We start from the raw sequence: 14,435 nt of genomic DNA, 5'->3' as shown, positions 1-14,435 counted from the left end.
TAGAGAAAGGCAACATAAAAACCAAAGCTATACAAAATGCTATAACAGCTCATTATTTTGCTTCATTTACAGTAGAAAATACAACTTCTGCTGAATCTGATTCTAGGCAAGGTCAAATTCAGTCACCTACATAATATGCCCAAAGTTCATTCACAATCTTCCAAACTGCTCTTAATGGGGTTTTGGGTAGAGTAGGCTCTCAATATACAGGAATTATGTAAATTATCAGATTAAATAAGAGTTTCAACTTCCATTTAGGGAGTCACTATAAAAATGAAAAATCTCCATACTTTTTGTTTTAAGTTTTATTTTTTGTTAATCCTTACCCAAGGATATTTTTCCACTGATTTTTATAGAGTGGCAGGAAGAGGGAGGGACAGAGAGAACATCAATGTGATTATTTACCTCACACATTGATTAGTTACCTCACACATTGATTAGTAACCTCACACATGATCCCAACCAGGGCTGGGGATCGAACCTGCAATGGAGGTACATGCCCTTGACTGGAATCAAACCCAGGACCTTTCAGTCTGCAGGCCAATGCTCTAACCACTGAGCCCCACTAGTGCTCCAGACTTAGTTTTAAATGATTATTCATGCTTTGGTTATATATGCTAAGTACTGCCCATAAACCCCAAAAGCTGATTGGCATGAAAACTAAATAAACCTCCAGTAGTAAATGTGAAAATATAAGCAGTTCTGTCCAACATGCAAGGTTTTGGCCATATTGCCAGGTGGAGAAGACCACTTTGGAAAGTGTATCTCACATGTTCTCGAGAATGATTTAAACCATTAAGCATTCTATGAAGCTTTTGAAAGTCTGTGGCATTTTAAATGACAACAGTAAATTTCAAAAAGAACAGGAGAAGTCAGCACCAAAGCTAGTTTAGCATTAATAATAAGTGATCTAATAAATAGGTCTGTGTTTGCCCAGTCAGGTTTTGCTTATTATGTCAGTTGGAAAGCCGGAAGGAAACTGGTTTTAACTCCCATACAACCTGTATCGGGACAACATCACTTATCAGCAATGTAGCTGATATCAGCATAACACTGAAACTGTTCAAATTTAAAACTGATCTTTCTTCAAACTATTTTAATAATTCATTCACAGAACAGAATTGAGACAACCTCCTTGGGGGGAAAAAAAACACACATAAAAAGGTAACAAACGTTTATTGAGAGCTTTTTATGTGCCAGACACATGGATTTTTCCACTTAATTCTTATAGCTACCCTACAAGATATTAACCTTGTCTTTTAGAAGAAGAAACTGGCTTTGAGAAATAAAGTAACTTTTTTCTAAGGTCACACACTTAATAGGCTGAGCCAAGGTTCAAACTCAGATATCAACTGTTATAATGTTCCATAGCTGTCAATTTCTTACCTTTTAAAATAACTGTTTTTGTTTTTTTTAAATATGACAACATGAGAGCAGAGAAAGCAAAATAAAAGAGTGATTTAGATTATAAACTGCTTTTAGTACTACATAGGTACTATAGAGTGATATTAACTTTGTAAAACTTCCTGAGGTCATTGTGAAGAATATAAAGTGCTTTGAGGTAAAAATATTAGGCTTTCAAGTAAAAAAAAAAAAAAAAAAAAAAGGTAACAATGAGTAAATATAACATTTAATATTATCAACAGAAAACCAGGGTTAAAAAAATTAGAAACCAGCTGAAACCGGTTCGGCTCAGTGGTAGAGCGTCAGTCTGTGGACCCCATAGGGGGTGTACAAGAGGCAGCTGGTCAATGTTTCTCTCTCATCGACGTTTCTAGCTCTCTATCTCTCTCCCTTCCTCTCTGTAAAAAATCAATAAAATATATATTTTTTTAAAAATTAGAAACAAATTCTGTTCCAAACAGATCACCAGTGCAGGCTGGCCCAAAGCTGCATCTCCTGGAGAGAAGGCATTTCCACAGTCAAATAAGTTTGAGAAATGTTGGTTTTAAAGCTAAACCAGTTTCATTATTGGTTACAAGCAGCACCAAGCCCTCAGGACCTTGTCTATCTGGATGTGAATCCTGGTCCTTGCCCCCACTGGCCTAGCCATCATTTCCCTGAGTCTTTATTAAGCTGATGAAAGGTGATGTTCCTAGTGAATTACCAAGGTGGATAAACGCAGTTTCCCAAACTTACAGATGGAACCCACTTTTTCTGACCAGCCTTCAAGAAGGCTGGTTAATATCTTTTTTTTTTTTTTTAATGCTCTTGAGAAATAATTGAGAATTCCATTACTAAAATAAAACCTGTTTTTATTTTTTTAATATATATTTTATTGATTTTTTTTTTACAGAGAGGAAAGGACAGGGATAGAGAGTTGGAAACATCAATCAGCTGCCTCCTGCACACCCCTACTGGGGATATTCCTGCAACCAAGGTACATGCCCTTGACCAGAATCAAACCTGGGACCCTTCAGTCCCTAGGCCAACACTCTATCCACTGAGCCAAACTGGTTAGGGCAAAACCGGTTTTTAAAGAAAAAGGTTAGTGCTTCCCGATTGGCAAGCACATGGAAGTGCTGGAAGGCAGGTGTCCGGAGAGGGCCGGGAAGCTTCATGCCCCTTCCCTCAGACCTCCCCTATGCCTCTCTTCTATTTGGCGGTCTCGAGTTGAACCCTAAACGGGGAATATCTCTTGCAGATTCCAGCACCTGGATTTGTTTAGGCAGTAGGACAGGAGCAGAGAAAGCAGGATGGACCAGGCACAGGGCACCAGGGTGGAAAGCCCCAGGTGCCTAACAACGGACAGTCAGCTGTAGAGTGGGACCTCGCCGCAGCATGACCTTTCCTCCCTAGCAAATAGCAGGAACGTGATTTGGACCCCCTGACCTTTCCTCACCAGAAAGAACATCTAGGCCTCAGATGTATGTCAGCTCCAGGCCCAGATAAACAACAAAACCAGCTTCAGGACCGGCTGCATGGAATACAACACCCCCCACCCCAATGATGGCCAACCATCAGTGGAGGGCACCACCCTGATGGACACACCTGGGAAGCTACTGAATATTCTATTGAGATCTTCCCCCTGGGACCTCCCTACACTCTCCACCCTAAAGCCCGAGGGACAGAGGGACAGTGCTCTCCTTCCAGGGGGTGTGCAGCCTTCCCTTTCTCCTCCCCATCCCAGGCCGTCACCATGAGCCTCCTCGCCCCCAAGCACCCACGGCCCTTACTTTACCTCTATAACTTATTCCTAAGCCCATTTCATTTCTTCTACAAATTACTTTTTCTACCTCTGTACCTACCCCATAAATGTTCCCTTAGAGTTTGGGTCTTGCTCTTAATTCTTTCCGAGCAAAATCCCAAGTACCAAGGCTGCTGAGCAGATTCGGCGCCCGGAACCTGTTCTTCACGGCCAAAGGCCACAGACTGCTAAACATTGCTAAGTAAATCTACACAATGAAGTCATCTAGCTTTGTGCTCAAGCCAGAATCTCAATCTGTCAGCATAAATACATTTTCCCACAAATTAACAAAAATGTGTTAACATAAAAACATTCAAACCTATAAAGAATTTTTGTGAGTTTATGTGAGCCAAACTGTCGACAATTGCAGGGAAGCAAAATCTCAATGAATTGGGGTAACACTCCAGAAAAAGGCGGTTTTTCATCTATTTTTATACATTGAAATCAAAGCGGGGGATGTAGGTAGGTTAAGGAAATCTACTGGTAATAGATTAGAGAGGCGGGAGAAAGCAAAAAGGGGGGAACCTCTGGGATTGGATAAAAAGAAAAATGATAGACACATACCTGGGAGGGTGCAGGATAGTTAACTGTCAACAATTAACATGAAAACAATAACAGTGAAGGAATTTAGGTCTCCTGGAGCTCAAGGCATTTGGTTGTGACCTGAGAGATCTGGAAAAAAAGGGAAGTTACAAGTTACCCAGACATTTCATGATATGTTATTATAGATGCAAAAAGATGATAGGCTAGTTCGATTAAGGTAAAGGTTGACCTTGTCAGTGCAATGAACCCTAGGATATAACTACCCACCATAACTGCTTTTATTTTATTTTAATTTTTTAATATACATTTTTATTAATTTCAGAGAGAAAGGAAGAGAGAGAGAAACATCAATTATGAGAATCATCAATCAGCTGCCTCCTGCATGCTCCTCCCTGGGGATTGAGCCCACAACCTGGGCATGTGCCCTTAAACGGAATCAAACCTGGGATCCTTTAGTCCACAGGTTGACCCTCAATCCACTGAGCCAAACCGACTAGGGCCCCACCAAAACTGCTTTTAGTTAAAGTTTAATTTCAGACCATCCTTTGTGATTATTTTAGGTCTCTGAATTTGCAAGACCGCCATGCAGGCCTTGCCGGAGCTTGTCAGGTTAGCAAGTGGCCCCTTTCATCCACAAATTAATAAAATTTTTGAAATCAGCCATAACCACCATGTCCTTCATCATCACTGCAACCATCCAAAATGTAAGCCCCTCCAATAATTCATTAAGCCTCTCCAATTAGTCCCTTTTTCCTGCTGCACTCTGATTATTTCTCCTCAAAAATCACACATACTTCAATAGCTATACTTCCTGATAACCCTTTACGTTTCCACTGTAAAAAAACATGAACCAACTTAACTAACACTCCAGCAATCTTCTTGCCTAAACCAGTCAGCAAACTCATTAGTCAACAGAGCCAAATATCAACAGTTCAACGATTGAAATTTCTTTTCAGAGCCAAATTTTTTAAACTTAAACTTCTTCTAACGCCACTTCTTCAAAACAGACTCGCCCAGGCCTTGGTATTTTGTGGAAGAGCCACACTCAAAGGGCCAAAAAGCCACATGTGGCTCGCAAGCCGCAGTTTGCCAATCACGGGCCTAAACTAAAATATGAGTGCAAGCTACTGGCACCGAGCAGATGCAAAACATGAAGTCATTCCTAGTTCACAATCACAGTTCTTTTTTTGTTGTTGTTAACCTCCAATGTGCTCAGCAATGTTCAAGTACGATGGACATTTTATTAAACAAACTAGAGGCCTAGTGCACGAATTCATGCACCTTGAAAGGAACTGTGGGCCACGGAGACTACAGTGGGCACAGGGGTGGGTCCTCCATACCTTGGTCTGGACCCTCCTGCCGTGACCCCCAGTCCCATCTGCCAGCAGCCCCGCTCCTGCCACTGCACACCCACTGACAGTGCAGAGCAATTGGGGGCGGCACCAACAGCAGGTGTGAGTGAAGCTGGCACTGTCAGCAGGGGTGGGCACGGCTGCTGCCCTGATCGCCACTCGGGAGCAGAGGAAGGTGGAGAAGCCCTCAAGGGCAATGGGGACTAGCAGCCGCCTCTTGCACCCGCTAAAGGCACTGAGCGATTGGGGCTGGCACCAGGTGTTGATAGCAGGTGAGTAGTGGCCTTGGCACTGGCAGCAATGCAGCAGGCCCAGTGCCAGCAGCAGGTGTGAGTGCCAGGTGGGACTGCAGCACTTGGGAGCAAAGAATTTTCAGTAACCACAGAGGTTCACCCCTATGACAGCAATCGGCACCCTGCCATGGTCTGGCACCCCTGCTCATCTGCTCCACCATCCCACTGCAGCCAACGCCCACCAAGTTTTGCATGCGCCCCTTAGTGGTCAGAGCACTTCATAGCCACCTGTTTTTCGGTTGTTTGGTTGTTTTGCTCTTCGGTCTATTTGCATATTAGCCTTTTATTATATAGAATTATATAGGATGTGTGGGCCATTGACTGGAGGCATTTTTTTAAAAATATATATATTTTTTATTGAGTTTTTACAGAGAGGAAGAGAGAGGAACATTGTTAGAAATATCGATGAGAGAGAAACATTGATCAGCTGCCTCCTGCACACCTCCTACTGGGGATGTGCCCGCAACCAAGGTACATGCCCTTGACCAGAATCGAACTCAGGACCTTTCAGTCCGCAGGCCGATGCTCTATCCACTGAGCCAAACCGGTTAGAGCTGGAGGCATTTTTAAAAAATGTATTTTTATTGATTTCAGAGAGGAAGGGAGATGGAGAGCAAGATAGAAACATAAATGCTCTCTCTCTCTCCTTGTTATTGTCATCTACTGACCTCTTGGTCACTCTCCCACATTCACTAAAGACTTTGGAACCTGGTTCCATTCTGAACAACTCACTTCCTATATAGCTGACTCTTGTAACACCCTAGCTTTACAGTTCCCTTATCTCAATTCCAATAACCTTCACTTTCTCTCCACTTCAGAAACCCATCTGACAGCCAGGTCTTGCGTTTAGTCTTAACCGGCAATCATTCTCCCATTTAATCTTAAATTTCAATATCCATCTTGACCACTTAACTACTTAATTCCAGTAGCTACTTTCTGGTTTCATTTGCTCCCTATTCAGTCTAGACTCAATGGGCCAACACCTAAAATACTCTCACTGCTGGAATCTCTTCTTGTTGTGAATCCTCACCTGAGAATATTCTTCCATTTCTTTTAGATAGAGTGCAAGGGAGGAATAGGGGAGAGAGAGAAACATCAATGTGAGAGAGACACATCAAGCAGCTGCCTCCCCACACCCTACCTGAAACTGCAACCCAGAACGCGCCTTTGACTAAGAACTGAAACTTCAAGCCTTCTGGTGTGCTGGCCGATACTCCAACAACAATTTACAGTCAACATTATTTTGTATTAGTCAGATATACAGTGTAGTGGTTAGACAAATCATATACTTTACAAAGTACTCCCCTGATAAATCCAGTGCCCACCTGGCACCGAGCATCCAAATTAATGTCTTAGTGTTGATAAGCATGTCATGGCTATGTAAGAGGTTAACATTAGAGAAAGGTGAGTAAGCTAACTATTTGCAGTATCTTTGCAACTCTTGAGTAAATCTAAATTATCTATTAAAAATTATTTCAAAGAAAATTATTATAAATAAAACTACCTCAAAATAGGGGAAAAAAAATTTTAAAAAGAGGAAAATTGAATGTACTTATTCATTTTTTTCCCAATTATTGGTACCTAAATTATATAATGGAGTGCTTTTATGATCCTAGATACACATTTTAAAGCATATTTTTTTGTTTTCAGAATTTTCAAGTTTTATCCTTTTTTAAATTCTAATACATTTTTTGCCAATTATTACTGCTTTAACTGATTACTGTAGAGAAAAAAAAATGTTCCATGATGAAAACCAATATGAAAGGATAGTGATAAAAAAAATATATAAAAAAGATTGGGGGGAGGCAATGGGGAGATATGGACACATGTATTACCTTAATCAATTAGAAAAAATTGTAAAAAAAAAAAAAAAAAAAGTAACCATTAAAAAAATAAAATAGAAATAAAATGAATCTATAGGAATAGGCTAGGAATAAAATCTACATATCCCATCAATACCATATCTGAGTTCAGACAGACAGCAAGAGGGAGTCAGTTAGGAATGCAGACAGCTGAAAAATGCAGTTATTGTAGATTTATGGGGCATTCTTTCTGTTAGTCTCATTTATACTCTTAATTTTCTCTTGCAAAAATGTTAAAATAAATGTAAGAGCCAAGGACCTGGAATTTCCCAGGGCTTGGGTATTTGTTTTTTCCACTTAAACTTTTTCTAATTAATTTAAAACTATTTGAGATTGCTTCTCTAATGTAGTTGGGCTCACTTTTTAGTATTTATATTTTTAAAAAGGCAAGAAAGAATATGAAATTACAGAAGACAGTGCAAGTCTGTAATTCATTAAAATAGACAAAAATACCAGGTAATGGAGAAATAAATAGTACTTGCTTTAATTTGAGCCTTTCATCACAAACTTCTTTATTTCTGAGTTCCTAATAACTTATTCTATCTCTGTATTAGCACTTTACCACTGCCATATTGCTGTTCAGACACTTCATCCATTCTTTTAAAAATATCTAACCATAATTTTCACGGTTGATGCTAGCAGGTATCAAATTCTGAATCTAAGATGGAATCCCTTTGTGTGTCATTGTTTGTAGATGTCCCTCTGAGAAAGCAATCATAATGATTCCACATTGATGAGGAAACTGGGGACAATAACTAAGTACAGGGTGCCTTGATACCCATCCCATGTACCTTCAAAATAGACTGGCCCCACGCTGTACTTCTCATAGTGTGCTGCTATACCACAGTCCAATGAGACTGTCATTTTTGCCCTTAGCACACAGAGAAGAACTCCTAATTTTAGTATAAAGACCACATTAGTCCGTCCCCTTGTTAATTTAAGCCACTTGCACAATGAGAATAAATCCCTGATGGCAGCGTCACCTGAAAATTTGCTGAAATCATTTGAACATCTGACCTTTCATTACGACTCCCAGGTTTTCCACAGTAGGTTGAGAACAGGTTTCTATTCTGTTGACTTGTCTGGCAAGAGTAAACATCACAGACTGAAGTTACTATTTTACAAACTGTCAATGGTAAAAAATAATAATAATAAAAAAATTAAAAAATAAACATAATATTAAACTGTCATCACTATATAAGCCTTCAAAGGGAACTAGACTGCAAATGTCTCAATATAGCAAACATGATCATTTTCAAAGGGAATTAGAATCTGCAGATTTCTCAAGGGACTGAACATGAAACCCCGAGCATCATAATTTCCAGTGTTGTATTTAACAATATTTCATCCCTATTAAACTTTGTAACTTAAGGAAATATATTATCACAGTAACACAGAGCAGGTCAGTAATTTTGTGTGGCAAATAGGGTAAATACTGTTGATTGCCAATTTAGCAATTACTTCTTCCCCTCCTTTTTCTTTGCTGGCAGAACCTTAGAAGCAGAAGTGCCAGGAGGTCCTCCTTCTAGGCTCCCTTAGAGCAAGGGCATGGGCTCTAACCCAATCCTACATACCGGGCCTACGAGAGCTGAAGCTGACAGGCAGGCCTTTGGAAAACGTTTCCTTCATCAACGAAGAGATCTGAGAGGAAACTGCTGTTCTACATAGTACTGAGTTGTGTCTGCATAACCACCATGGAACTGTGCAGCAATGTTACATGAGGACAGATCATCACCTCTTGCTGAATTTAACACAAAGAAAGGCCCTTGGGTCCCCTAGGTATCACTGAGTCCTGTACCAACAACGGAATAAATAGCCTTGCCTCTGGAATTCTTGTAAGATAATAGCTATCTTGGTTAGTTTATGGCTTTAGTGTAAGCCATTTTTGTATGCTTATGATTACCTAAGGGCCAAAGTATCCTAAGTAATATAGCTAGCAAATATCTGTTCACTGTATGCAACCTAGATTAGGAAGTTAAACCACTGTTACTTTAGTTGACTCCAGCCTTACTGCTTCATTCATGTTTTTCTTTTCCTTTCACTAAGAAGCGAACCCAATGTAGTTATATTCATATCTATGCTTCACAATAAAATCTGTTTCTTCCACAACTCTTCCACAATGGTCAATGGAAAGATACTTTTCGTTTCTCCAGTATATTTTCCAGTTACATCTGTTTGTAACAGCATCCCAATTTGTAGCCAAACTGTCTTACTATACAAACTCCAATCCCATATTAAAATCACAAATTTCCAAAGAGGAAGATGCTGATGATATCTAAGAGTTGCTTTTATAGAGAGTCATTCACATTGACCAATAAATGGAACTGAATGGTAAGGCATTCTGAATGATGTATAAGTGAATATGATATTCTTTTTACACAGAAGAAAAACAAAAAAACTTAACCTCAACTAAAAAAAAAAAAAAAGAAAGAAAAGAAAAGAAAAGAAAGAGACAGAGTTATGAGTTGCAAATATGTGATTTCAGAATCCTGAGTACAATTCATTTTTAAGAGACCTCACTTGTTTCTTTCAAGGGATAAAGGACCTACTATTTTTCATATTTACTCACAACATGAAAAGAACCCTATTAAGTTGATCAAACCTTCATTGAATATTATTCAATAGTGCAGCAAAATGAAAACTTAAAACTAGATAAGCACATATAGTTGACATTTGATTTATTAGGAAAAAAGGGGCGAAAAGACTGCAAACCCTGAAATTGTCAGATCCTTTTCTTTGATATATTTCTTTTTCTAACATTTTTTAAATCTTTATATATATATATATATATATATATATATATATATATATTATTGATTTTTTTTTTTTAGAGAGAGTAAGAGAGAGGGATAGAGAGTCAGAAACATCGATGACAGAGAATCATCTATCAGCTGCCTCTTGCACACCCCCTACTGGGGATGTGCCCACAACCAAGGTACATGTCCTTGACCGGAATTGAACCTGGGACCTTTCAGTCCGCAGGCCAACGCTCTAACCACTGAGCCAAACTGGTTCAGCTCTTTTTCTAACTTTTTAAAAACATGATTTTAGAAAGAGAGGAAGGGAAAGAAATGGAGAGACAGAAAGAGAAACATCAATGTAAGGGAAACATCAATCAGCTGCCTCCCCTACACGGGCCCTGACCAGGGATGAAACCTGCAGCCTACGCATCTGCCCTGATCCAGAACTGAACCCATGACTACTCTCCAACCAACTGAGCCACACTGGCAAGGATGACATATTTTTCTTGCTTATTACAGACACATGCTCACTAAAGGGGGAAAAAATAAAAATTATACTTTTTTCTAAAATCAATTAGAAACACAAAAGCCAATATTAGAAAAACTTTTCCTGAAAAATATGGCACAAAGACAAAAAAAAAAAAAAATCCACAATGCACCAAAATTACCAATACTTGAAAAAAACAGAAGTGATAATAATTTTCAACCAAATTGCTGTGTAAGCCAAACTATTGTGATGATCAAACTGTTTTACGTACAGTATATGCTACTCTATATTTTCAAACCCTGGTCTCATTTATCTTCAGGCATTTGCATGTGGTATTCGGTAGGACGGGGTACTCCTCTCTCCTCATACTTATCTGGCTGGTATATGAAGTACTGACAAGCACTTGTGAACTAAAACCTATTAAACTTAGTAACATAGGGACCTGAACCTGATTTTAGTTTCTTATTTTAAAAGCTCTGTTTAAAAAGTTAAATATTTTATTTGTGATATCATTTAGTTTCATTCTATCATTTTTAATATGAAGATAAGGTAACAATTTTTGCCAAATATTGTTGCCACTCTATAAGAAAACAAAATGCTGATAACTATTAAACTCTATGTTCAAATTCACTACTCATACTTAGGAAGGTAAAGTAGTCCTGAGATGGCCCTAGCTGGTTTGGCTCAGTGGATAGAGAATCAGCCTGCAGACTGAGAGGTCCTGGGTTCGATTCTGGTCAAAAGAACAACAAAGTGGCAGGTTTGATCCCCAATGGGGGGCATTCAGGAGACAACCAATCAATGATTCTCTCCCATCACTGATGTTTCTATCTCTCTCTTCCTCTCCATTCTTCTCTGAAATCAATAATATAGGTTTTAAAATAAAGCTGATTATTCTATTAAAAAAATAGTCCTGAAATGAAAGTTTGAAAACTGATGTTCTATGTAGTAATAGGTTACTCACTTCAGTACCTCTGTAACTTCAAGATACTGGAACCAACATATGTATTCATTAGCAAAAATAATTTTGGCATATCCATATAATGAAATACTATGCAACAGTAAAAGATAATGAGGAGCAATTAGGCAGTAAAATAAAATACATCCAGATTGGAAAGGGAGAAGTAAAACTATCTCTATTATAGTCTGAAAAAACAAAACATTGCTAAAAACTTAAAAGACCTAAATAAATAAAAAGACATCTCATGTTCATAAATCAGAAGATGTAATTTTATTAAAATGGAACTACTTTTCAAGTTAATCTATAGATTTAACATAATCCCAATAAAAATTCCAGCCAGACTTTTTGCAGAAATTAACCACCTAATCCTAAAATTTCTATTAAAACTTAAGGGACTCAGAAAAAGCAAACAATCTTGAAAAAGAACAAAGTTGGAGGATTCCTACTTCCTGATTTCAAAACTTACTGTAAAGTTACAATAATCAAGACAATGTGGTACTATTAGCATAAGGATAGATATACAGCACAAGTGGAAAAGAAATGAAGAGTCCAGAAATCCTCACATTAAGATCAATTGATTTTTTTATAGTACAAAGGCAATTCGGTGGGAAAGAAATAGTCTTCTGAACAAATGGCACTGGAACAAATGAACAGCCACAAGAGAAAGAACGAAATGGAACCCTTTACTCAACATATAAAAATAAATTCAAAATTAATCAAAGACCTACATGTAAAAGCTAAAATTGCCGGGGTATTTCTCAGCATCTAGAAGGGTTCAAGGAATCTCGAAAAGGGGCTGCATGTAAAATAATCAAGACTAGACATGAAATATAATTTGGAAGGTATATTGGAGAGCAGAAGGAAACTTAGTTCTGGTAGTTAAGTTCCCTGAATCTCTGGACCCCTAGCTTTTTATTAACACAAATTATTGTACACTAAAGCAAAGCAGATAAATATATCAAAGGCAAGGTCTGGTATACAGTAGGCATTGTTAAGGTTGGAGGAACTGCCCTTGGCTGTTCCAGTAGCAGGCAATAATATATGCAGATTTTCAGGTTTCCGGAAATATTCCACTATTCCAGCAGGCAATAATATGTTTCTGCTGAAAACAGAAGCCCATCAACCTTTTGAGGACTTCTTGCATTTATTAGCTTCCAGCATAAAATAAAACTCTTAGAACTGAAACCGGTTTGGCTCAGTGGATAGAGCATCAGCCTGCAGACTGAGAAGTCCCAGGTTCGATTCCGATCAAGGGCATGTGCCTTGGTTGCAGGCACATCCCCAGTGGGGGGTGTGCAGGAGGCAGCTGATCGATGTTTCTCAACTATCTCTCTCCCTTTCTCTCTGTAAAAAATCAATAAAATATATTTTAAAAAATTAAAATTAAAAATAAAACTCTTAGAAAAAAAAATAGTTGTAAATCTTCATGCCTGCAATCAGACAATGATTTCTTAGACATGACTCCAAAAGTGTAAACAACAAAAGAAAATATTTATAAATCGGACTTCATCAAAAGTTAAAACTTCTGTTGCAAATGACACCATCAGAAAAGTTAAAACACTTGCAAATCATATATCTGATAAGGAATTTACATCTAGACTATAGATAGAACTCTTACAACTCAACAATAAAAAGACAAATAATCTAATTTAAAAATGGGGAAAATGAGCCGAAACCGGTTTGGCTCAATGGATAGAGCATAGGCTTGGGGACTGAAAGGTCCCGGGTTCGATTCTGGTCAAGGGCATGTACCTTGGTTGAGGGCATATCCCCAGTAGGGGGTGTGCAAGAGGCAGCTGATCGATGACTCTCTCTCATCGATGTTTCTAACTCTCTATCTCTCTCCCTTCCTCTCTGTACAAAATCAATAAAATATATATTTAAATAAATAAATAAATAAATAAATAAATAAATAAATAAAAAATGGGGAAAATGTGAATAGACATTCTCAAAAAAGATATACATGGCCAATCTATACTAATTAAAGGGTAATATGCTAATTAGAATGGTAGACCTTCCGGACGTCCTTCAGGACAAAAGCCATGGTGGCAGGACCAAGGCAGAGGTGGTTAGGGGCAATCTGGCCAGGAGGGGAGGGTAGTTGGGGGCAAGCAGGCCAGCAGGCAGAGTGGTTAGGGGCAATTAGTCAGGCAGACAGGTGATCAGTTAGGAGCTAGTGGTCCCAGATTGCAAGAATGGGCCTAAACCGGCAGTCAGACATCCCCTAAGGGGTTCCAGATTGGAGAGGGTTCAGGCTGGGCTGAGAGACATCCCCCCCTCCCCCATGCACGAATTTCATGCACTGGGCCACTAGTGAGTAAATAAAGATAAATCCACTCATTCAGGAGCCCTAGCCAGTTTGTCTCAGTGGATAGAACACGGGTCTGAGGATTGAAGAGTCCCAGGTTCGATTATGGTCAAGGGCACATGCTCAGGTTGTGGGCTCAGTCCCCAGTAGGGGGCATGCAGAAGGCAGCCAATCAATGATTCTCTCTCATCATTTATGTTCCTCTCCCTCTCTCTCTCTCCGTCTCTGAAATCAATAAAAAATATATATATTTTTTAAATAATCATTTAGGAAATGCACATCAAAACCAAAATGAGCTACAATTTCATATCTGATAATAATGGCTTAAGGAGGATGTGGTGAAATTGGAAGCCTCATACAATGCTGATAAGAATGAAAATGGTGCTGCAGCTGCTGTGGAAAACAGTGTGGCAGTACCTCAAAAGATTAAACACAGGTTACCTACCATATGACCCAGCAATTCCACTGAGATACATACCCAAGAGAATTTACAACATCTGTCTAAATAAAAACTTGTACAAGCATGTTCAAATAGCAAAAAAGTGAAAATGACACAAATGTCCATCAGTGATAGATTAAAATACATAATATAGCCATACAATGAATACTCCTCAGCCATAAAAAGAAATGAAATACTGACACATGCTATAAGGTGGATGAATTTTTTTTTTTAATATTTTTTATTGATTTTTCACAGAGAG

The 14,435-nt window shown here is 38.7% G+C and overlaps 1 protein-coding gene across 5 annotated transcripts in view; it reads right to left on the bottom strand.

Annotated features, from left to right (window-relative positions):
* The window catches only part of SHLD2 (shieldin complex subunit 2), a 117,366-nt gene that overhangs the window by 98,615 nt on the left and 4,316 nt on the right, over nucleotides 1-14,435 (bottom strand). For 4 of the 5 annotated variants that reach the window (XM_084904157.1, XM_084904160.1, XM_084904159.1 and 1 more), the window contains exon 2: nucleotides 3,752-3,859. The gene's annotated coding sequence lies outside the window, so the exon portion shown is untranslated. Of the gene's footprint in view, nucleotides 1-3,751; nucleotides 3,860-8,254; nucleotides 8,340-14,435 lie in introns of those variants that run through there. The other variant, XM_084904158.1, reaches the window with a different exon arrangement.

This window comes from Pipistrellus hanaki (assembly GCF_964339955.1).
Source record: "Pipistrellus hanaki genome assembly, chromosome: 14".
NCBI classification, from domain to species: Eukaryota; Metazoa; Chordata; class Mammalia; order Chiroptera; family Vespertilionidae; genus Pipistrellus; species Pipistrellus hanaki.
Note: the sequence above shows the minus strand (reverse complement) of the source record. Positions and strands in the feature narration are given on the sequence as shown.